General features: G+C 37.3%; 1 pseudogene; it reads right to left on the reverse strand.

Annotated features, from left to right (window-relative positions):
- Positions 1-321: 321 nt before the first annotated feature.
- LOC147487706 (dynamin-related protein 5A-like) lies at positions 322-5,248 on the reverse strand (annotated as a pseudogene).
- Between the last annotated feature and the right edge of the window lie 17,541 nt (positions 5,249-22,789).

Consider the following 22,789-nt stretch of genomic DNA (forward strand, 5'->3'; position numbering starts at 1 on the left):
CGTAAAATGTCTGATTAGTCAAGTTACCTTACTCACATGGGTTGGTAGCATAAATCAAGTAAGGGATCGTCCAAACCTTAGGACTAGGCAAGGCTCACAACTGAAATTACAGCTTCAAGGGAATAGTGAGTAGGATTTACTTTGTTATTTCTTATGTTGCTCAATTAAAACAAGGAATGCAAGTTAACGCAATATTACAAAGATTGCTTTCTAAGTAAACTAAATAGAGAGAGATACAGGAATAGAGTTAATCGTAATCATGCAAGGTCAACTACAAAAGTTTAGCGTACCTTATCACTACAGCTCTAATCCATCTAGAGTTCATAGACAAACCCGAACGGCGTCGAGTATCGATCCCTAGTGAGATGCACTCATCTTTGAGTTCATCTCACTAGCATAAGGAGTTGAATTAACATTCCATCTCTAGAATATCACTTCAGCTCCTGGTTTGATTTTACATCAGCTGGACAAACCAAAGGGGTTAACGGCCACCATAGGGTCTCACACGAGACTTGATCTAGTGTAAACTGGGTCTCTCACGAGACTGGTCTGGAGTATCAGCACTCCAAACTTGGTCAGACTCAGTCATTTTATGACTGGATGTATAATCTAAACCTATTTCCTAAGTAGTGATTCTGGAATACTAAATTGCAGACTGATCCTCACATGAGCATCATTAACCCTCCCCTTAGGAAGGTTTTAGCTCATGGTCCTTGGATGGATTGATTTCTTTGATGTATGCAATGAAAAGGTAAAAAGAAGCAAAGGAAGAACTGGAATCTAACTTGAAGAAAGAGATTTTATTTGAAGTTAATACTTCCTATACCTAATACAAAAGCTTCAAACTGAAAGGAAAAAGCTACGTATGAAATGTAAATACAAACTGGAAAATGCAAAGAAATCCCCTTCCTTTCTCCAACATTCAATATATAGCCCATGGGAATCTCACGTGAAGTCTTCCCATATTTATGTGTGTCTTTTTCTTGTATAAAACTTCCAAACTATTTTTAACAAAGTTTGTTTTTTTTTTTCTTTTCAAACATCTAATCATGCATTAATTTCTTGTTTTGTCTTTTCTTGCAAGGTGTCACAAAAGTGTCCATCACTTGCCACTTGTCCATGCATGATGACTCATCCTTTTTGTGGGCCCACAGAATGTGTCCACATGCTGTGTCCAGTGGTGGCCCAAATTTTGGCATTTTTACAACTTTCTGTCTTTGCGTAGAGCTTGTCGCCCAGGTCGTTCTGGTAGTTCACTTGCTAAATCGGCATTCAGGTTTGAAAGATGTGAGCTTCGAAAGTTTGTTGCTTTTTTACACGTGGACCTGTTCTGCACTGGTTTTGTCCTTTTGGAATCTTCGGTTCTAGTCAGGGTTTGTTGGGTTTCACTGGGGCTGAGTGGGAAAACTTCAAGTATGCACAGTATTCCCGTACTTTGATGCAGGTTTTATCATCATATTCACGTTAACTGCGAAAACCTACAAAAGTATGAAAAATATAATTATTTCATGATTATTAAACACATAATTAACAAAAATGCTATGTCTCTACGGGGTTTAGTATTACAATTTTGGGTGCTTATCAGATGTTAAGGTAACCAGGCTATCCCAACAATTAAAGGTTCAAGTCTAGAAGGAAGGCCAAGCTTAAATAGTTCCCCAATGGGGAAGACTTTATAATATCTACGGTGGTACTTGAAGGAAAATCTAGTTTGCCTTTTGCATAGTTTACGTTGTATGGAAAGGTGTAACAACAATCATTTACCTACTCGAAAATGATGATATAATGTGAACAATCAGTTTATTCTTAAGTTGTATGTTAAAATACCCTAGAAATCGAAATTCATTAATTTGTTTTCTTAGAGTAGTTGTACTTCCTCTCTTGTAGAACTTAAGCATCTGATTTTCAAATTAAGATTACTTATGATTGGCCGGTAGTGTCTTAATTGTTATAGAGATAAGTGCATCATTTTAGAATGTGGTTTGACATTAAGTGGTATACTAAGCACTCATATGTACTACACACCTTGTTTAACTTACATTGTGGGTTTCACCCGCGTTTGTCGATTTTATAATTAATATCTATATAACCTTTTGCAGCCTCTTGTTGAATCAAACAAATACTTGTTTAAACCACGCACAAAACTGCCCAGTGAGTGTTGCAGATCAATGGGATTGAATTTTATTATTCTCTCTACGTATTTTTTTTGTCCCCGTTGAACACATATTAGTTCCACAGGGTGTTGTCAATTCTATATTTTCTCTCTCCACGCACTCTTAGTATTTATGTATATTGTATTGGCCATACTGGTCTTTAAGTTTTTATCTTGCACTTAGTTATTGATGTTATTTGTTATGTTGGATTTAGTCCTGAAATGATTACTAAATTAAGTTACATGCTGAAATGATTAATAATTCTAATTATTTGCCAATCGAAAGTTGCTTTATTGGCTTCAAAATATTGTAAAAAGGGGTTCAACACCTTGAAGCTTAAGGTAGGCAACAATTTGACTGCAGACATAGATGTTTGTATATCATGTTCGAAAATTCTATCTCTGGTGTTTACTTTGTTTCAGTTTGTGAGTATATTGGAGGATGTTAGTTATTGGATATGGGGCAAGCGAAGAGCATTTTGATGTCCTTGTAAGTTTTTCCTGTCATATATGAATTTTGGTAATTTGAGTTCAGCTCATTATTGTGTAGGTGTGTTGTTTCTGTTGTTGGTTAATGAGTTGATTAGCAACTTTGAGAAGTGCTAAAAACATTTGAATTACTCTTTGGCCACTGGTATGTAATCCTCACACTATTCTTCTACTGCTTCTGTGGCCAACTATTTGTGTGAGCTATGTAAGTTCATTTTAAGGTGCTATTTAATCACAATTTACCCTCCTCATTTTTGTCCCTTTATTCATTTCAGGATTCATCAATTGAAGCTATGTTGTGTAGGTGTTAATGTGTTATTTGCACGTTATGTACAAGGTACCATGGCCTAATTCCCTAAGCTCAAAATGGCAAGAGCACTCAAATAATTGAGAGGTTGATGGTTCGAATCCATCTGGATCCGATTGCATTTTTGTTTTTCAATTTGATAATAAAATGTGCATAGGTCTCTAAAACGTCATAAAACAGGTATAACATTAAAAAAAAAATGTTATTGAAGTAGGGATAGTGCTAAAGAAAAACGTTACTGAAATGCATAACACTTTCATAATAAACGCTACCTATATTTTAATAGCGCTAAAATAAAACAAATTCATATTGATAGCATTTAGCACAAAACACTATAGATATATTACAGCGCTAACAAAAAATCCAATTAAGTCAATAGCATTTACTGGAAAACGCTATCAAATCAATTGCGTTTGTTTTGGACAATGCTATCAATAAAAGCATAGCATTGTGTTTGATAGCGTTTTGTAAGTGGTATCAAGTAATATTCATAGCATTTTTGGGATGATATCTATGTACTTTTCTGCAATAGTGTCACACCGTCTTTAAATTCCATCAAACAGGGTTTCACATTCCTCATTCAATAGGTATTTAAAAAATAAAATAAAATAAAACAAATCAAAGCTAGGGGTATTAATTAAAATCTATATTTCAATCTGAGGAGAACTTGAAGTAAAATCATGCAACAAAGTATTAAACCCCGAGTCCACACTTTCTTAATTAACTAATAATTGAACAAACACAATAACCCAATATCAGTAGCATCAAACATTGCAAATAGATATCTTTGATGTTACCCATCCAAAACAATATTTCATAAATTGTCGCAATGACAGATTTATACCTACACGTACATATGGAGAATACAAACGCAACATATCACTTACTATATGACCACTAATAGAAGTTGCATGCAACATTACGGATCTCCGCAGATAGGCAACATCAGAAGTATCTTTGATCTTGGAGTCCATCCTGGCCAAGTCAATGCTAACTTCATCACAACGTTGTTCAAGCAAAGCTAGTGTTGCAGACACCGCTTCTTTATATCGCTTTTGAAGCTCTTCCTCCAAATACTCCCTCAGACGACCAAATCCGATAAAGGGCATGTACTTCTGTTAATCAAATCCTCCATTGACGCCCTCATGCAGGTGACGTATAACTTATATGTCTACCTGTGAAATTTTCTTGCGAAATTCTTCATTTGAAATTGTGCTCGTCTTTTGGTAGAACCACAAAGAACGGGTGAGTGGTATCCCCAAGGTAACCACTTGCGCTCAAATACCGATCCACTTTCCACTTCTCAGTGAAATTCTGCATGGATAAATTGTTTCACCATAAGAAATAATTCTTTTCCTCTCATTTTCCTAAAACTCTTTGAACACAAAGATTTTCGTCTTTCACTCTTTCGTGGGATGTAAGAAACTGAAAACGTCTATACCTTAAAATTTTGAAACAACAATCATTGTCCTTCTAAAAGATGGATCAATTTCACAAATAGCATCCAGCCACACTGATGAACACCACTCGACACTACTTTGTTGCAGGAATAAAAGAAGGCGATGAGGAGGACTTGCCAATGATTTCACCATTGCCAAAATTTCTTCAGGTGTCTTATCTGGTTCACCTTTCTTCGCCTAAACATCAAGTTTCAAAAAAGAAAATGAATTTTTCATTTCATAGAAGGTAAACAAAAGAGATCATCATCACACACCTTAAGAACAAAACCAGGAGTGTCAATAATGGTTAGATTAGGACAATGTGAATATTTTACTCTCATCACAATCGGCTTTGAAGAAACTGCAGTTTTCTTCATCCTGAAAAGTGCCTCAGTTTGAGATTTTATCTAATCCACAATTGCAGATGCCAACACCATCGGACTCCCATATTCTTTCGAATTCTCCTCCTATTCTAATCATTTAAGTTACATCAAATCCGTATAATAAATAAATAAATAACAGTAAAAACAATAAACCTTCGAAACCCTAATTAATAATAACAACAAATATTTAAAATGTAACGAAATAAAGTCGAACCTGAAATTGACACCTGGGTTCCAAAGCAAAAGAGTCATGAACCATTTGAATAATAAGAGGATGTCTAGTACCCATTTCAACTTCCCTAATATTAAATTAAAAACCAAGTAATGCTTCAAGTAACAAACTCTTCCCATTTGACTGACCACCTAGTGCTACTATTTCTGGGATGGGTAGTTTTTCACCATGAGTTTCCACACAATCATATGAGAAGTTCACCTCCCTCAGTGAAGAAGTGATAAGTACATAGTTAGGTGATCCCATATCTTTTAGCCATTTTCTTTTCATGACGCGGGGTATCTCCTTGTTGCCAAATGCTTGCATTGTTGCCGTAGAGTCGGATGGTACTTGCATATTAACATCTGCTTCTCATGATCTAGGGTCTCCAAACATGGTAAATAGTGAATCAAAGCCCCTCTACTCCTAAAATATATGTGACCTCTGTATACCTCTTAAACCAATAGTGAGAGATGAGTAATTGTTCCCACATATTTGGTGGTACTTTACTGCATCCAAATAAGGAGCTTAACTATAGCAAGTTCCAATACATAAATCAAACTCTTACAAATAGTGTTACTCTTTAGACTAATAAACTTTAATCCTTAATTATCATCACCAAATTCGAAAACTTACAATGACTCTAATACTTTATTTCTTAAAATACTTATTCAATAATTCACAATACAAAATCCTACAATTTCAGCAATCCATCCAAACTACAAATTACAAATAATACCCGAATCTAAGAAGAAATACATTACCAAGAGACTATATATTCCACATCTATTACTAAGTTTTTCACGGAAGTTTCTCATTAAGAGGCAAAACTTGGAACTTTCTTGTCGATTGAAAATTTTAAAGAATAGTTCACTTTATACGTTGTGTTGGGAAATTGGTTGTACTGTCGCAAAAAACACGCACTTAGTATAACTTATGCAAATATATGGAATATTGTTTCTTTTAAAGTCCTCGACATGAATGGAAGTGATATGTTCATTAACTATACTGATGCCCACTTCAAGTATATTGAAAGAAACCAAAATTTGTATTAATTGATTGGCCTAATATAATATTAACAGAGATTGACCTTATATGATATAAATTTAAGAAAATGAATAGAATAGGTGGGAGGAAATTTTTTTTAGCACTACCCGTTTCTATGTCAACAACTCTAATGGAGGTGAGTGAAAGATCATACATGTGTCCTCCCTTGCAATTGATTATCACCAGCCATCATCCATAGTTCCATCCAATTCATCCTATTTGTTCATCAAACAATTAATTCAAATTGAACATGGTGTGCCAAGTAGCCAAATTAGTAGTCATATTGCATCAATCAAATGAAATGTGACACTCTCTCTCTTACTTCATAGCTTTTACAGTTTTACAGTAATACAAAATGGGCAGTTAGACTTTTTCTACTGATATAGAGTGTTGGTATCACATAAACGTCCAAAACAACTCTAGGAGACTTGCTTCGTTATTTTGATCATGCCAAAAAAAAAAACACTATTTGTAAGAGAGTCATTGTAAGTTTTCGAATTTAGTGATGATAATTAAGGATTGAAGTTTATTAGTCTAAAGAATAACACTATTTGTAAGAGAGTTTGATTTATGTATTGGCAGCACCCCGACCCTTACAGCACCCTATCTCTCTCCCCGACCCTTGCAGCACCGCTTGTGCTGCTCCACCCTTCTTCTCCCTTGCACCTGCGCCACCTGCACTAAATTGGGAAACCCAAAAACAGATCTGACTTTGCAGCACCCTTGTGCTGCACCACCACCGTCCACCACTTGGAGCCACCATCATCTTCAAACACACTTCCCACATTGACGAATACCTACATACTTACCACTGCCACTGCCTTTGCCTCCACCATCTTCATCAATTTTCACCGCCAGTAACACCATCTCCACCAATCCTCACTGCCACTGCCACGCACCATCTCCATCAATTCTTACCGCCAGTAACATTCTCACCAATCCTCACTTGCCCTTCACTAATCCTCACCACCACTGCTATCGCCTCCACCATCTTCACCAACCCTCACCAGCGATTCACCAATCCCTTCCGCCACTGCTACTGCCACCACCTCCACCATCTTAACCCATCCTCACCATCTGGGTTATTCCACTACAACCTCCAATACACCATTCCCCAAGTCCAGGCCACCAACCACTTCCCCGATCCTTTCCCCTCCTTATATTAGCCAAAAAAAAGAAAGAAAAAAGAAGTCAGGATGGTTTGTTTTTTCCTTCGCTATTTTTGTAGAATTTGTTTTGGTTAATTGATTAGCTAGGTATGGTTGTTTGTTGGTTTTGATGGAGTAGGGTTTGCTTCAATGCTAGGGTTTGGGTTCGTTGTTTGGGTTCGTTTTATGGTAGTGATCTTGTTTGTTGTTGGTTAGTTTTGGTTTCATCTGTTTTTGGGTTTATTAGGGCATAGGGTGTCGTCATCATGCTCTCTCAGAAAAAGCATGTGCATTGCCCCTTTGTGAGTTTGACAAGTGCAAAGATAGGGCCAATGGTGGTGGTGGTTTTATGATTTCGTATATCGAAACTCATATTAAGAAGTAGCACTTGAGTGGCCAGGGAGATACAGATAGACTGTGGGATAAGATTAAGGAGGACATAAGTTTATATTTATCCCTTCTTAACTTTTTAAAAATGGTGAACAAATGGATATGTGGCTACTGTCTCAGCATACATGCCTTAACCATACCATGTCGTCATTCAGGAGGCATCACAAAACCACCATAAATGACTGATAATGGGGAGTTGGGATGTCTTATTGTTGGTATACCAGAACCACCGCCTATCCTTATGACTATGCAACCTGCACTCTCATCACAAGGAGACCCTAGTGTTATCCTGAAGCCTCTGGGTGTCGTTCCCTCTCTTGATGAGATGTTACTTGATAGTGCATTCCGTATACCATTTTGCATTGTGAAAAGTATACCACGTGCTTGTCATTTGGCCTTTTCTGGTACATTGAAGTCTGCTCTCTAGGATATTACGGTTGATCCTAGTTCAGTCATGTCATGGGTTTGTTTTCTCCTTCTTCCATGCTGCACTCTACAAGTTTTTCAGCCACAGAATTGTCAGGAACGTTGGTCTAGTAATAGGAAAAACCTTCAGTAAAAATAGATTCTCCATGCTTTATCGATATGGAACGAGCCTGGTGGATTGTTTCTCCTCTTAGAGTCTGCAGTAGAGCCTCCTTCAATCCAGCCACCCCAAAGATCTGTTTCCACTCAGAATATGCATTGATGCTTATAGAAAGTTGCTGATGGGCATTTTACTGCAGCGGTAAAAGTGTTGTCATCATCAGGGGTTTCCTCTAACTCGGCGGAGACTATTCAAGCATTAGAGGAGAAACACCCAATGCGACAACCACCTATGAGACCAACTATTCCCTTTGTTGAGCTCCCTTTATTGGTAGAGAGAGACACCATTTTGTCATGTATCAGGTCGTTTATGAAAAACACTTCTTGTGGCTGTGATGGTCTCCGAGCTCAACACTTGTTGGATACTATGAGTGGTGCTTTAGTAGTTATATTGTCTGATTTGCTAGATGCATTGACCCTTGTGGTGAATCTTTGTTTACAGGGACGATGTCCACAGCCGTTAGCGGAATTCATAGCGAGTGCCCCGCTTACTCCACTTCTTAAGCCAGATAATAGTATTCGTCCTATAGCTATTGGCATGGTTTGGCATCATCTAGTCTCCAAGATTGCAATGAGAGGAGTTTCCAGAGGATGTGGTTAGGTACTTATAGGATTTCCAGTATGGGGTGGGTGTTTCTGGTGGAGTAGAGGCAATTTTGCATGCTGTTAACCGTATGGTGTATGCTAACAGCGACAATAGCTCTCTTTCTATGCTGCTGGTAGATTTTCAGAATGCTTTTAACATGGTTAATTAGACAATTATGTTGAAAGAGGTTCGTATCTGATGCCCAGCTATTGCCCCTTGGGTCGGGTACTTATATTGTCAACCTGCGAGGTTATACGTGGGGGATGGCTACATATGGTATGCTACTGGGGTCCAGTAAGGCGACCCTTTGGGTCCCCTTTTATTTGCACTGGTGTTGCATCCTCTAATTTTACGGATCCAGTCCAGTTGTCAGTTATTGCTACAGGCGTGGTACCTAGATGATGGGACATTGATCGGGGATACAGAATAGGTGGCAACAGCTTTGGGAATGATTTAGGAAGAAAGACCTTCTTATGGGTTGGTTCTTAATGTGGCTAAAACTGAGATATTTTGTCCATCATAGGATCCACGTCGCTCTACTCCCGGTCTCTTTCCTTCAGATTTGTCCCATCCTCAGTAGGGGGTCAGGTTGCTTGGAGGTGCAGTTAACACTGACGCATCTTTTGTCATGGGTGTTGCTCGCAAGCGTATTGACAAGGCTATGACTCTGATGGACCGTTTAGCTGTATTGGAAGATCCACAGTGTGAGTTAGTGCTCTTACGAGCTTGTGCTGGGCTCTCTAACTTCGTCTTTGATAATAGTAAAAAGAATAGTTTGACCTACGCATAAATGATGAAACTTAAATGCAAGTAAAACTAAAACTATTTTAGTGTGAAGGTTATCAAAGTTTTCTACTCTCGATTCTATAACAATATAGTGGGAATAGAAGATTCATTTTACTCCTAGTTCTTTAGAATTCGTGTTTCCTAAGATTATCAATCTATCCAAAGTTAATGAGAGTTTTACAAAATTATACTACGATGCAAATTATACTAATGAGATACGATAATTCAACTACAAAATGCTAAATTGAATCTATGATAAGGAATTATGGGGATTGATTCCACCTTAACTCAACTTAATCAACTAACAAAGAAATGTCGCAATCCAAATCGAAATGCTTTCGCATAACAAATTGGTAATTCTAATCTCTAATTATTCATGGCAATCTCTACCAAATAATAACTAGCATGTGAATCAATCAAATCCATTCTCATGGTGAACTAATTACTTTCTAGAATTGAATAGATTATCACGACTATTTCTAAGCTAACAAAAATCAAGTTTTCATCAAGGCTTCTTCAACCCCCTCTAATAGAGGTCTAGCCTAGAATCATTATACTATCATTTCTCAATGAATTTAAACAAGACATGGTATAAAGATTCTAACTTTGCTTATTTTGATCTACTCAAGAATTCAAATCTAAATTAACAACTAAGAAATGAATAACAACTACTAACGGAAATTAGATCTAAGTAATTTAATACCCCAAAACTAAAATTATTAATAACTAACTACTTTTATTAATCTAATGAAGAAATAACAATTGATTCAAATACTAAATTAAAAATAAGGTAAAAATGAAAACTAATTAATTAATTGAGTCTAAATCTAGATCTAAAAGTATTCTCTAATGGCTATCTAGAACTAAGAATGCTTAAGAGTTAAGTCTTGTGTGTTGAAATGGAGGAGACCAGATCAACATTTTCATGCATAGGCTGAGGAGCCATTTTTGGGCCGGAAAATCGAGCCCAAAACCCAATTTCTTCAGTCTACATAAGCCTTTTCAGTTAAATTTGACTTCAATAGACTTTTCGTCCACTTTTGCTTATCTGATTGGGTCAAGGCTTAGACCATTGGAAAGCTCTTTCCAAGCAGGTCGTTTTGACATAAGGTAGGCCCAATTCCGAGGTCAGAGTCCAAAGATACGGTGTTCGGAAGTTCAACTGACTTTTGTGTGCTGTTTCTGCCCGTGTTGACTTTGACTTTCCAGCTTTGACTGGGCTTTACAAAGGCTTTTCCTTCTTGAATCTTGGCCTTTAATCACAGAACTTCTTAGAAACCAACCCTTGCTCTTTTATCTTGCCAAAGTGACACATTTTGCACATAATTGACTTCAATGCCTAAAATATATAAAAGCATGTAATCAGCATTAACTCTTATTTATTACTCGCATAATTGGTCTAAAAGTATTATTGTTAAGGGGTTAAAACTACAGTTTTAGGCTCTTATCAAACCACCCCCAAACAACATTTTGCTTGTCCTCAAGAAAATATGAGAAATTAGAATAAGTGACCAAAAATGGAGTTCTAACTACTCTCGTTCCACCTAGTGCGATTGCATTAACCATATGCAACAAGGCCCTAAACCACTAGGAATTCCCTAGTGGACGAGTTATAGCCTCATGAGAGTTTCCTAGTGAAGGTACTCACAAACTTCATCTATACTACAACGACTAAGAAATAAAACTATTATTTCCTTATTTATGCTCCCAATTATCTATACATCTCACTAGCAATGAATACAGAATAATCAAGTCGGAACCTAAGCTAATATATGCATAATAATCAATCATCTACGAATAAACATATATACAATGAGTAATACTATGAAATGCACTAGCAGGTTCGTTTATGAAAACTCGGAATAGATTAAGTAGGTCTTCACATAAATGTCAAGACAAAAACCACTCTGATTTTTCCGCTCAAGTTTCGCTACTCTAGTGCGCAATAGACACACTTTACCTTTCAATCTCAATGACACACAAGGAAGTCAGAGTCAATCAAATACATCTGCCACTTACTATCACAGTAACCTATTCCTAATTGAGCTAGAGGTATTTATTAGGTGTTGCGGGGATTAGGAGATGGTTTAAGAAGGAAGGAAATGGATATTCAAAAATGACAAGTCTGAGATAATAGAGTCTTCATATTATGTAACTAGAGAAAACCTTGTTCTTTACTTTTGCTTCTACACTTTGTTTCCATCCTTAGCCATATTTTTCTTTTTCTTTGGCTTTTGACTCCTTTCATTCTATTTTTGGAGTTCTAACTTTTATTTTCCTTTATTTGTTTATTTTATTTATTTATTTTATTTATTTGGATGGAAACTTTCTTTTCTTATTTGAAGCGACTAACAAATTCTTGATTTCAATGGTCTTTCTCTTTTCTATTCTTCATCTCTATTCTCAGACTCATTCAAAGAATGGGTAGGCTTTTTTTTTTTTTTTTTTGTTTGTAAAAGGGTAAAGGAATTGTGGTTTATGAAAGGCTAAAGAAAGGCTCAGAGGGGCGACTAGTAGAAAATAATTTCATAAGGTTTGAATTTCTGGCTTTATCGATCCAAAGAGGGCCTAAATTCTCGCTTAGGATATGGTATAGTGATCAAGCAAGTGGACGTGTGATTTCTCTCTTCGGATTTTACTTCTCCCTTGTGTCATTTCTCAAATGTTTCACTCATATAAGGCTTTAGGCTATACTCTCACAGGATTTGTAGAATAAGTACTCTAGCCTAGATTTCAGAATCTTACTACCAAACAATCATAGATACTCATGTAATATATTTATAGATAGATGCAAAGATTATTACCTATATATTAACCTAAGTTTCTAAAAACTATTCTAATGCAAAAGCTACATGAGACTTCTAGATTATTAAGAGCATATAGAAAGAAAACAATACCAATATTCCTAAGTGTATAGCATAACTTTTTATTTATATTTTTAAAACCCTAACCAAACAAGAAACATGCTTTGTCCTCAAAGTATTTAAATAAAAAGGGTAGAAAAAATACCATGGAAATATGTGAAATTCTAGAACATCTGCAAACAAGGTTAAAACATACTAATATAGAAAATAAAAACTGACGCAACTCTATCGGAGTTCCACCTGTTATGGGGTTAACAAGAATTAAATTGCTTGGGACATAAGCAGACACTAATTGAAACTAAAAACTTACCTTATCTCCCGCTTACTCTTCATCCTCCTATTTGTCATCTTTAAAGAGATGAGGTTCCTTCGCGTCCTGCCATGCCATGATAACTTGCCAAGCCTGATGCCGGGTGTCATCAACACGTGCTAACCTGTCGAGTGTTACTATGTCTGATGGGGTGTAAAGAGCAACCAAATGAGGTTGCACCTGCCATCCTGGCCAAGTCATAACTCGAAAAGAGCAAACCACCCAATTAGTGGGTCTCATGACTTCAACCCTTTTCCAATCCGTGAATTGGGTACAGAATTTGGTAAACAGCCACGCATGATGCGGCTAACCAAAATAGGCATAAGAAGATACTTATGCCTCATGCTGTGGGCTCTCTTAAGACTAGACACTAATACTCGGGGAATGTCATAGCGGCGACGTCCCTCAGCAGTAGATGGCGCCATCCTAACTGCAAGATCCTATTGTGGAACCAATGTCCATAAGAGTCGCTTCGCATCAAGCCTTCGAAAGATTGCTCGGGTATGACTGTAGGAGATGTTATCTCGAAACTACCCCTAGAATAGTTGCAACAATCCTGGAACAACCCACACCAATTTTGGAATTTTTCGTGGCCACGGGGGTCAGGGCACGGGGTGCGCTCAGCCTAAGCCTGTGGAGGGCGCGGGTCATGCTCTGGAGAATTTGGGATTGTAGTATTTTGGGCGCGGGTCACGCTCAGGTGAAATCTGGAATGGCAGTGCCTAGGGCGCAGGTGGCACTCCACTGGGGCGCAGGTGCGCTCCGAGGTGCTGAAATGCAGAAGTGAGAAGGAAAAAGAATGAAAATGTGGGAGTGAAAGGTGAGAGATGAATGTGAGAGATGTGAGTTTTGTGGGGAGAATGAATGAAGTTTATATAGGTTTGAGTTTCTAAAACGAATAGGGAAGTTTCCAAAAAGTTTTAAGGCAATTGCCGGAAACAAAAATTTCCAAAACCGAAAACGGAAACAACCCATATTCTTGATTCTATTACAAACATAATATCTCTTAGACTGAATCTAGAATAGTAACTTCTAAACTCTTATATATTTCATCCTACCACCACATCTAATTCTAGGCATGCCAATATCGGCAATATTCTCAACCATCACTCTAAAACAACATCTAAAATGGAGGATCATATAACAAATCATGCTAGAGTAAATAATACCACCCCCAAACAATTCGGGAAGGTGGGATTAACAATAAAAATAACGTACAATTTGAAAAGAACCATATTATATTAAAATTGAAATTCGAACAACATTTAACTACAAAATTCAAATTTAACTACGGAATTCAAAAATTAATAACCGAACTGAAAAAAACAAATAAAAACAATTTTCCTAAACAACTCGCCACGAGATGAAGATGGTTGAGCAATCAAGGATGGAAATACCAACACCCCACCCCCAAACAAATTTTATAGAACAGAGTTTAGAAAATTTGTTTTAAACGTGGGTCTTTTAAAGTCAGATTCCCGAGACTTCCTAGATTACTATTTTTATGGTTTTAATATTTTTTTACTTTTTATGAATAAGATTTAATATAAGGAAACAATAAAGCAATAAAGACATAATTCACACCATAGAGAAACATGACTCAAAAACCGAGAAAACATGCAAGAGTGGAAAACGTGAATTATGTTAAATGTGGACTTAGGATCTGGTAGTTACAGCCACACACTCCATAGGGAGGGCTCGGTTACCTGAATGGTGCACTTACCAATATATGGAAGTGAAAGGAAGTACACCAAACAATAAAATGAGCCGTTTATAGTCAGTTACTTGAGACTTTAACACATAACTATATATATATATACCCTGCAGTTTTCCATATATCAACAACCTAAAGAGCTGTGGGTCTTTCCATAAATAAATAACATGGAATGCACCCCCAAACAGAATCAAGCACCAAGATTTTCTACGACGCAACTTAGTGAAATGAAAGCGAAGTCTGATAAACCTAGAACGTAACCGAGCATGCACTTTCTTCTTCATTTTTGAACGAGAAGGTGTCCAAGTGAATGAGCGTGAAAAAATGGATGGTTGTGGAAGATATAGATAAGTTTTAGAAGGAAAGAATGGAAAAAATGAGAATGTGGGTTTATCACAAAACTCATTCATGGTGTAGGTAGGAACTGTCTCAATTCTGAAAATGAAGATGTCAAGTGCCTTTCCCTGAGGAATTATTTCTGTATTAGGAGGATTTAGAAAATCATTATGCACAGAATAAGCAAGAGGGTCAAGTGCAAACTTGAGGTTTTTTTGAAAAGGTGGGAGGTATGCAATATTGGTGATGGAAGATAAATTAGTGACAGGATGATGTGAGGTGGATGAATGGGGCTCAGCTAGAGCTCTCAGGTCTATATCATCAGAAGCCTTGAGATATGCAAGACATTCCTCAATAGGTGGGTCAGAAGAATCACTGGGATAGAGGGTGAAAAATTCATCTTCCGTCATAGTGTCAAGGGATGAATGGATGTTGACAGGGAGGGACTCTCGAGGTGGCAAGAAAGAGTTGCAAAAGAGTTGAAGGAAATCTTCCTCGGCTTCCAGGGAGTTTTCGTCGAAGTTGGAACTTCGAAAGAAAAGGAATTTGTGCATATGATTATCAGGAAACGTGGTTTTGAAATAATCATGAGCTAAGCTCTCTATCATGCTAACCTCTCCATCCGAAATTATATTTGGGAATTGTTTCGTCGTTTTAAAAATATTTACCTCAACAGAAAGATTGCCCAAAGACATGGACATCGAACTATTGCGGCAGTTTATGAGCGCGTTGGCAGTAGCCAAGAAAGGACGCCCTAAAATGATCGGAACCGAGTCGTTAGCGACTTCTGTATCGATGATAACAAAATCTGCAGGATAGTAAAAATCTTAAACATTAACAAGCACGTTTTCAACTATACCCTTTGGATACTTAATAGACCGATCAGCTAATTGCAACGTCATTTTAGTAGGTTGCATCTCTTGTAGGCCTATTTGTTTATAGAGATAATAAGGGAGTAAGTTAACACTCACCCCCAGGTGTAATAGCGCGGTCGTCGTGTGGGAATCTCCTAAGGTGCATTATACAGTAGGACAACCAGGGTCCTTGTACTTAACGATTCCATTATGTTCTGTTAAAGTTGGAAATTGTTCAGTTAAAAAGGCGTCTTTAGGAATATTAGTCTTACGCCTAGTAGTGCACAATTCTTTAAGAAACTTAGCGTGGTGAGGTAATTTTTTAATTGCTTCGAGAAAGGGTAGGTTAATCGTTAGATTTTTGAAAACTTCCCTAATCTCGTTATAGTTTGTATCCTTGTTTAACATAGCTAATTTATGGGGAAATGGTGGTTTCTCTCTATATTTAGCGTATGGATTAACTGGATATCTAACCTTGGCTGTTTGTTTTTTAGGTTATGGTTTAACTGGTACCTCTACAGGTGTAGGATCTTCAGTTTCTATTTTGGTATCTAGTAAAATATCATTTGTAGGGACTACTGGTTGGGTAACTACCGGCATAGTTACTTTGTTATCAACCACTCTTCCAAAATGGAGAGTGGTGATAACTTTTAACTCATCTACTTTTCCATTTTCATTACTAGTATTACCGTTTATTTCAAAGACTGTGTTTGTTGCTGTAGGGTTAGGTATTGCTTGACCTGGGAACACACCTTTTGGTTGTACTTTCTCTTGGGCTAACTATTGTAAGGAAAGTTGGATGGCTTGTAAAATCTATTGTTGGGTTTACATAAAGGTGTCAAATCAATCCGGTTGTGGAGGAGTTGTTGTTACAGGTTGTGTGACAGGAACCATGTCACGTTGATTATTAATGGGTGGGTTTTGATAGTTATGATTAACCAGAACGATACCTCTATTAGCATTATAATTATTATTGTTATAATTATTATAATTACCTTGTCTTTGTCCTTGTTTTTTTTTAGCTTGGTTGTAATTTTGCACAGGCCTAATATTTTGATTATTATACCTTGGAGGTGTAACTTGTTGATTATTTCGCCAACCGAAGTTGGGGTTTTGTCGCCAAGGTGTGTTAGGTTCGCTATTAATGGAATAAACATTGTTCGGATGAGCGGATGTTGTTCATAGACGAAAGGACAATAGGAGTCGGGATGCTCTAGACTCAAATAGAAATTACATGGATTAGAGTTGACATTCATGACGGGGATATGCTTTTGTTAAACAGAAATAGCCTCTACCTTTTTAGTGAGAGATTCGATTAAAGTTTTTAGCTCAGGATCGAGTTTCATCTCAAACATACCGGCGGCCTTAACTGTTGTAGAAGAACTAGTGGAACGGGAGATATCATTACTACCCCCCAGTTATTATTACGCTTAGTTTGATCTTCTAAAAATTTATAAGCCTCTGAGGCTCCTTTGCTTAGGAAACTACCCCCATTCATTATGTCAAGGACTTTTTTATGGTGGTGTAGAAGTCCTTTGAAAAAGGCACGAACTAATGTGTCTTTCGCTAGGTTATGGTGTGGACACTCTATAAGAAAATCAGTGAAACGATTCCAAGCCTCTGAAAATGATTCATGAGGATTCTATCGAAAGAAATGAATCTTGGAAAGCATTTCATCTGTCTTCAGGGGTGAGTAAAAATGTTCCATAAATTAGGCGCTTAGGCAGTTAACCAAGATGCCGCCTTATCGGCTAAAGTGAAGGGAAATACCTTTTGTTTAATTTGTTTAGCACCAACCGTAGGATGGTGGAATATTATAAGGACTTGTTCAATCCTACGCATGTGCTGATAAGGTTTTTCATGGTCTAACCCATGAAAAATGGGTAACAAATTAAATATATTTGGGGGGATTCAGAAATCCCCCATTGGGTCTACTAGAACGATGCAAGATTTTGGGCTATTGTTCAAGGCTTTGTAAAAGTCAGAGAGAGGAGACTCTCTTTCTTCAGCCATTATTTCAGGTGGTGTGTGTGGTATATTAGCTAGAGGTGTAGTGGGTGGTAAATTAGAAAGGCGTGTTTGTTGACGTTGCCGGTTGATTACGTTAGGTGTTTTTCTTCGACCTGACCTTAATCTCATGCAAGGCTAAGACCAATCTTAACTAAACACGACAACACTCCAAACAATCCTGATATGCTAGTAGAAACCTCTAATTAGAGATACGAGGAATGGAAGAAAGGAGTACCTGAATGCCTCCTTGCTTCACTTATAAATAGCGTCTTGTTTACGCGTGCTCAGTGTGTATAACATATTAGATCACTGAAAAACTTGAAGAAATGGAAGTTTGAAACAAACCTGTGGAAATCGGGCAATTTCGGCAGAGGGCTCGGGTTACGTTCAGGATAGGCCTCTAGATTGCACGGGTCGCGCTCAAGATAATCAAGAGGTCCAGTCTTTTCTGTGGCATTTCGTTTTTCTCTTTTGGTGGGAAATGGAGCTCGAGAAAATTATGCTCCAGGCTGTTGGGCATGGGGTGCGCTCTATATATACCTTTAGAGGGCGCAGGGCGCGTTCTCCTCCACTGATTTGGGGGCGGGTCGCGCTCCAAGTTTGCCTGCCTAGGGGGTGGGTCGCGCTCCGTGTAAATTTGCTCGAAAAATTTTTGTTCTAAAATGGACAACCATAGTTAGAATCAAACCAGGGTGGGTGGGTGTAATGGGACTTTAGGAAGACTAATTATACTACGAAAACAATGCTAAAGGGATCTAAGATGGCAGCGACAACATTTGATAAACGTAAAATTGATAGTTTTACTAATGAATAAAGCGATGAAACTCTAAACGCAAGTAAAACTAAAAACTTAACTTTGTGCTAGACTTATCAAATATTTCTACTCTCGATACTATTGAAATAGAGTTGGAATAGAAGATTCGTTCCACTCATAGTTCTTTAGTATTCGTTGTTTTCTAGTTTATCAATCCTACTAAAGTCAATGAGAGGTTTACAAATTATACTACGATGCAATTTATACTAACAAGATAATAGGATTCAACTACGAAATGCTACAGGTTGAATCTATGATAAGGAATTAGGGGGGATTGATTCCACCTTAACTCGACTTAATTTACTAACGACGAATCGTCGTAATCCGAATGGAACTGCTTTTGCAGAACAATTGGTTCTTCCTAATCCCTAGTTGTTCATGGTAATCTTTACCAACTAACATCTAGCATGTGAAACAATCAAACCCATTCTCATGGTGAACTAATCGTTTTCTAGAATGGAATGGAAATTACGACTACTCTACGTTAACACAAATCAAGATTCATCAAGTCTTCTTCAACCCCCTCTAATAGAGGTTTAGCCTAGAATCATCATGCTATCATTTCCATATGAAATTAAACAAGTCAGGATAAAAAGATTGAAACTTTGCTTATTTAAACTCAAATGGAAACTACTCATGCAAGAATTTATTCAAACTAATATTGACAATTAAATGAATCCAGGAATTGAAGCTAATAATTAATAGAAATTAAAACTAGATTATCAAGAACAAATTATTTTATTGATCTACCAAATAAATAACAATCGTTCAATACTGAAATTAAAAGAAGAATAACAACTAATTAATTAATCTAAAACTAGATCTAGAACTAAGCTTTAATGGCTACTTGCTACCTAATCAATCTAATGCTTAAGAGCTAAGTCTTGTGTGTTTAAATGGAGGACACTAGATCCACATTTTCGTGCATGGGCTGAGGAGCCATGTTTTGGGCCGGAAAATCGAGCCCAAAGCCCAATTTCTTCAGTCCACAGAGCCCGTTTCAGTTGGCTTTTACTTTAACAGACGTTTTGTCCACTTCTACTCCTCTAATTAGGTTAAGACTTAGACTATTGGAAACCTCTTTTCGAGCCGGTCATTTTGACATATAGTAGGCCCAATTCCGAGGCCTGAGTCAAAAGATATGGTCTTCGGAAGTTCTGTTGACTTGTACACTATTTCTGTCCGCGTTGACTTTTCAACTTTTGACTGGGCTTTACAAAGGTTTTGTCTCCTTGAATCTTGCCCTTTAATCACAAAACTTCTTAGCAACCAACTCTTGCTCCTTTATCTCACCAAAGTGGAATATTTCTGCACATAATTGACTTTAATGCCTGAAATACATAAAAACACGTAATCAGCATTAACTCTTATTTATTACTCGCATAATTGGTCTAAAAGTATGATTGTTAAGGGGTTAAAACTACAATTTTGGGCTCTTATCACCCTTTTTCACCATGAAATGATATTTTTCCCAATTTAAAACAAGACTCTTCTCTTCACACCGTGTCAAAACCTTAGACAGGTTAAACAGGCAGTCAGTGAAAGAGTCTCCATAGATAGAAAAATCATCCATGAAAACTTCCATGAAGTGTTCTACCATGTCACTAAATATATGAAGCATACACCACTGGAAGGTACCAGGAGCATTACAAAGGCCAAAAGGCATTTGTTTATAGGCGTATGTTCCAAAAGGACATGTGAAGGTAGTCTTTTTTTGGTCATCAATATCAATAATAATTTGAAAATAGCCAGAGTAGCCATCCAAAAAATAGTAAAAAGCATGACCAGCTAGACGTTCTAGCATCTGATCTATAAAGGGTAAAGTTAAATGATCCTTTCATGTCATGGCATTTAAACGTCTATAATTGATACAGATCCTCCATTTCATAGGACCATGCGTTGCAACATATTCACCCTTGGCATTACATACCATGGTAATCCTTGATTTCTTAGGAACTACATGAATGGGACATACCCATTCGCTATCAGAGATTGGGTATATGATACCCGTCATCGAGTTATCGTAAGGCTTCTTCCCTGACCACCTCTTTCATGGCAGGGTTCAAGAGACACTGATGTTCACGAGAAATCTTTGCGTTATCCTCCAAATGGATACGATGAGTGCATACATTAGGGTCAATTCCCTTAATGTCAGCTAGGGACCAACCAATCGCAGAATGATGTTCCCTAATCACCCTAATCAAACGTGCCTCTTCCTCCTTAGATAATAGAGAAGATATAATTACCAGATGACTACCATCCGGATCAAGTTGAATATATTTTAACTCAGAAGGAATAGGTTTAAGCACTGGGGTGGAAGAAATGTCGATAAATGCTTCTGGAGGGTCCTCATCTTGAGTAATGAATACTTGCTTAGGTAGCAGGTCTTCAAACTCAGTAGATGGAGCAACAGAAGGGTATACGATAGGTGTAGACTCAAAGATGGCGTTGACTTCCTCTAAGTAGGAGTCATCGACAAAATCTGAACTTCCAAAAGAAAGGAATTTATGCATTTGGTTTTTTGGAAACATGTTATTAAAATAATCTTGAGCTAAGCTCTTGATCATGCTAACCTCCCCATCTACAGATGAATCTGGTAACCGTTTCATCATTTTAAAAATATTTACCTTAACAGAAAGATGGCCAAAAGACAAAGACATTGAACCGTCGCGACAATTTATAAGCGCGTTTGCAGTTGCCAAGAAGGGACGCCCTAAGATGATCGGAACAGAGTCGTTAACGACTTCCGTATCGAGAATAACAAAATCAACAGGATAGTAGAAATCCTGAACCTTAATAAGCATATTTTCAACCACACCCTTAGGATACTTAATAGACCGATCCGCTAATTGCAACATTATTTGAGTAGGTTGCATCTCTTGTAGACCTATTTGTTTGTATAAATAATACAGAAGTAAGTTAACACTTGCCCCTAGGTCTAATAAAGCGGTCGTAGTGTGGGAATCTCCTAAGGTGCATTGTACAGTAGGACGACTAAGGTCCTTGTACTTAACGATTCCATTATGTTCTGATAAAGTTGGAAACTGTTAAGTTAGAAAGGCGTCTTTAGGAATATTTGTCTTACGCCTTGTCATGCACAACTCTTTAAAAAACTTAGCGTGGTGAGGTAACTTTTTAATTGCTTCGAGAAAGGGTAGGTTTATCGTTAGATTTTTGAAAACTTCCCTAATCTCGTCATAGTTTGTATCATTTTTTAACATAGCTAATCTATGGGGAAACGGTGGTTTCTCTCTATATTTAGCGTATGGATCAACTGGATGTCTAACCTTGGCTTTCTGTTTCTTAGGTTGTGGTTTAACTGGTACCTTTACAAGGGTAGGCTCTTCAGTTTCTATTTCGGTATCTAGTTCAATATCAGGTGTGGGGACTACTTGTTGGTTAACTATAGGCATAGTTATGTTGTTATCAACCACTCTCCCATAACGGAGAGTGGTGATGACATTTAGCTCACCTACGTTTGCATTTTCCATACTAGTATTACCGTTTGCTTCAAAGGCCGTGTTTGTTGTTTTAGGATTAGTTATTACTTGACCTGGAAACACACCTTTGGGTTGTACTTTCTCTTGTGCTAACTGCTGTAAGGAAAGTTGGATGGCTTGTAAAATCTGTTATTGAGATTGCATAAAGGTATCAAAACGATCCGGTTGTGGAGTAGTATTTCTTACAGGTTGTGTGACAGGAACTATGTCACGTTGATTATAAATGGGTGGGTTGTGATAGTTATTATTATTAACCAGAATGATACCTCTATTAGCATTATAATTTTTATTGTTATAATTATTATAATTACCCTGACCTTGTCCTTGAGCTTGACCTTGTCGTGGTGGAGCTTGGTTATAATTGTTTGCTTGCCTAACATTTTGATTATTAAACCCTGGAGGTGTTACTTGTTGATTATTTCTCCAACTGAAGTTGGGATGTTGTCTCCAAGGGGCGTTTGGAATAGGATAACTATTAATTAAGCAAACGTTATCTTGTTGTGATGTTTGTTGTTCATAAGCTAGAGGACAATAGGAGTCGGGATGTTCAGGACTCAAACAGAAATTACATGGGTTGGAGTTGACATTCATGACGGGTATATGCTTTTGTTGAACAAAAATAGCCTCTACTTTTTTAGTGAGAGATACGATTAAAGTTTTTAGTTCAGGATCGGGTTTCATCTCAAACATATCGGCGGCTTTAACTGTTGTAGAAGAACTAGCGGAATGGGAGATATCGTCACTACCCTCTAGTTATTATTACGCTTAGTTTGATCTTCTAAAAATTTATAAGCCTCTGAGGCTCCTTTACTTAGGAAACTACCCCCATTCATTATGTCAAGGACTTCTTTATGGTGATGTAAA

This window comes from Coptis chinensis, chromosome 7 (genome assembly GCF_015680905.1).
Source record: "Coptis chinensis isolate HL-2020 chromosome 7, ASM1568090v1, whole genome shotgun sequence".
Lineage (NCBI taxonomy): Eukaryota > Viridiplantae > Streptophyta > Magnoliopsida > Ranunculales > Ranunculaceae > Coptis > Coptis chinensis.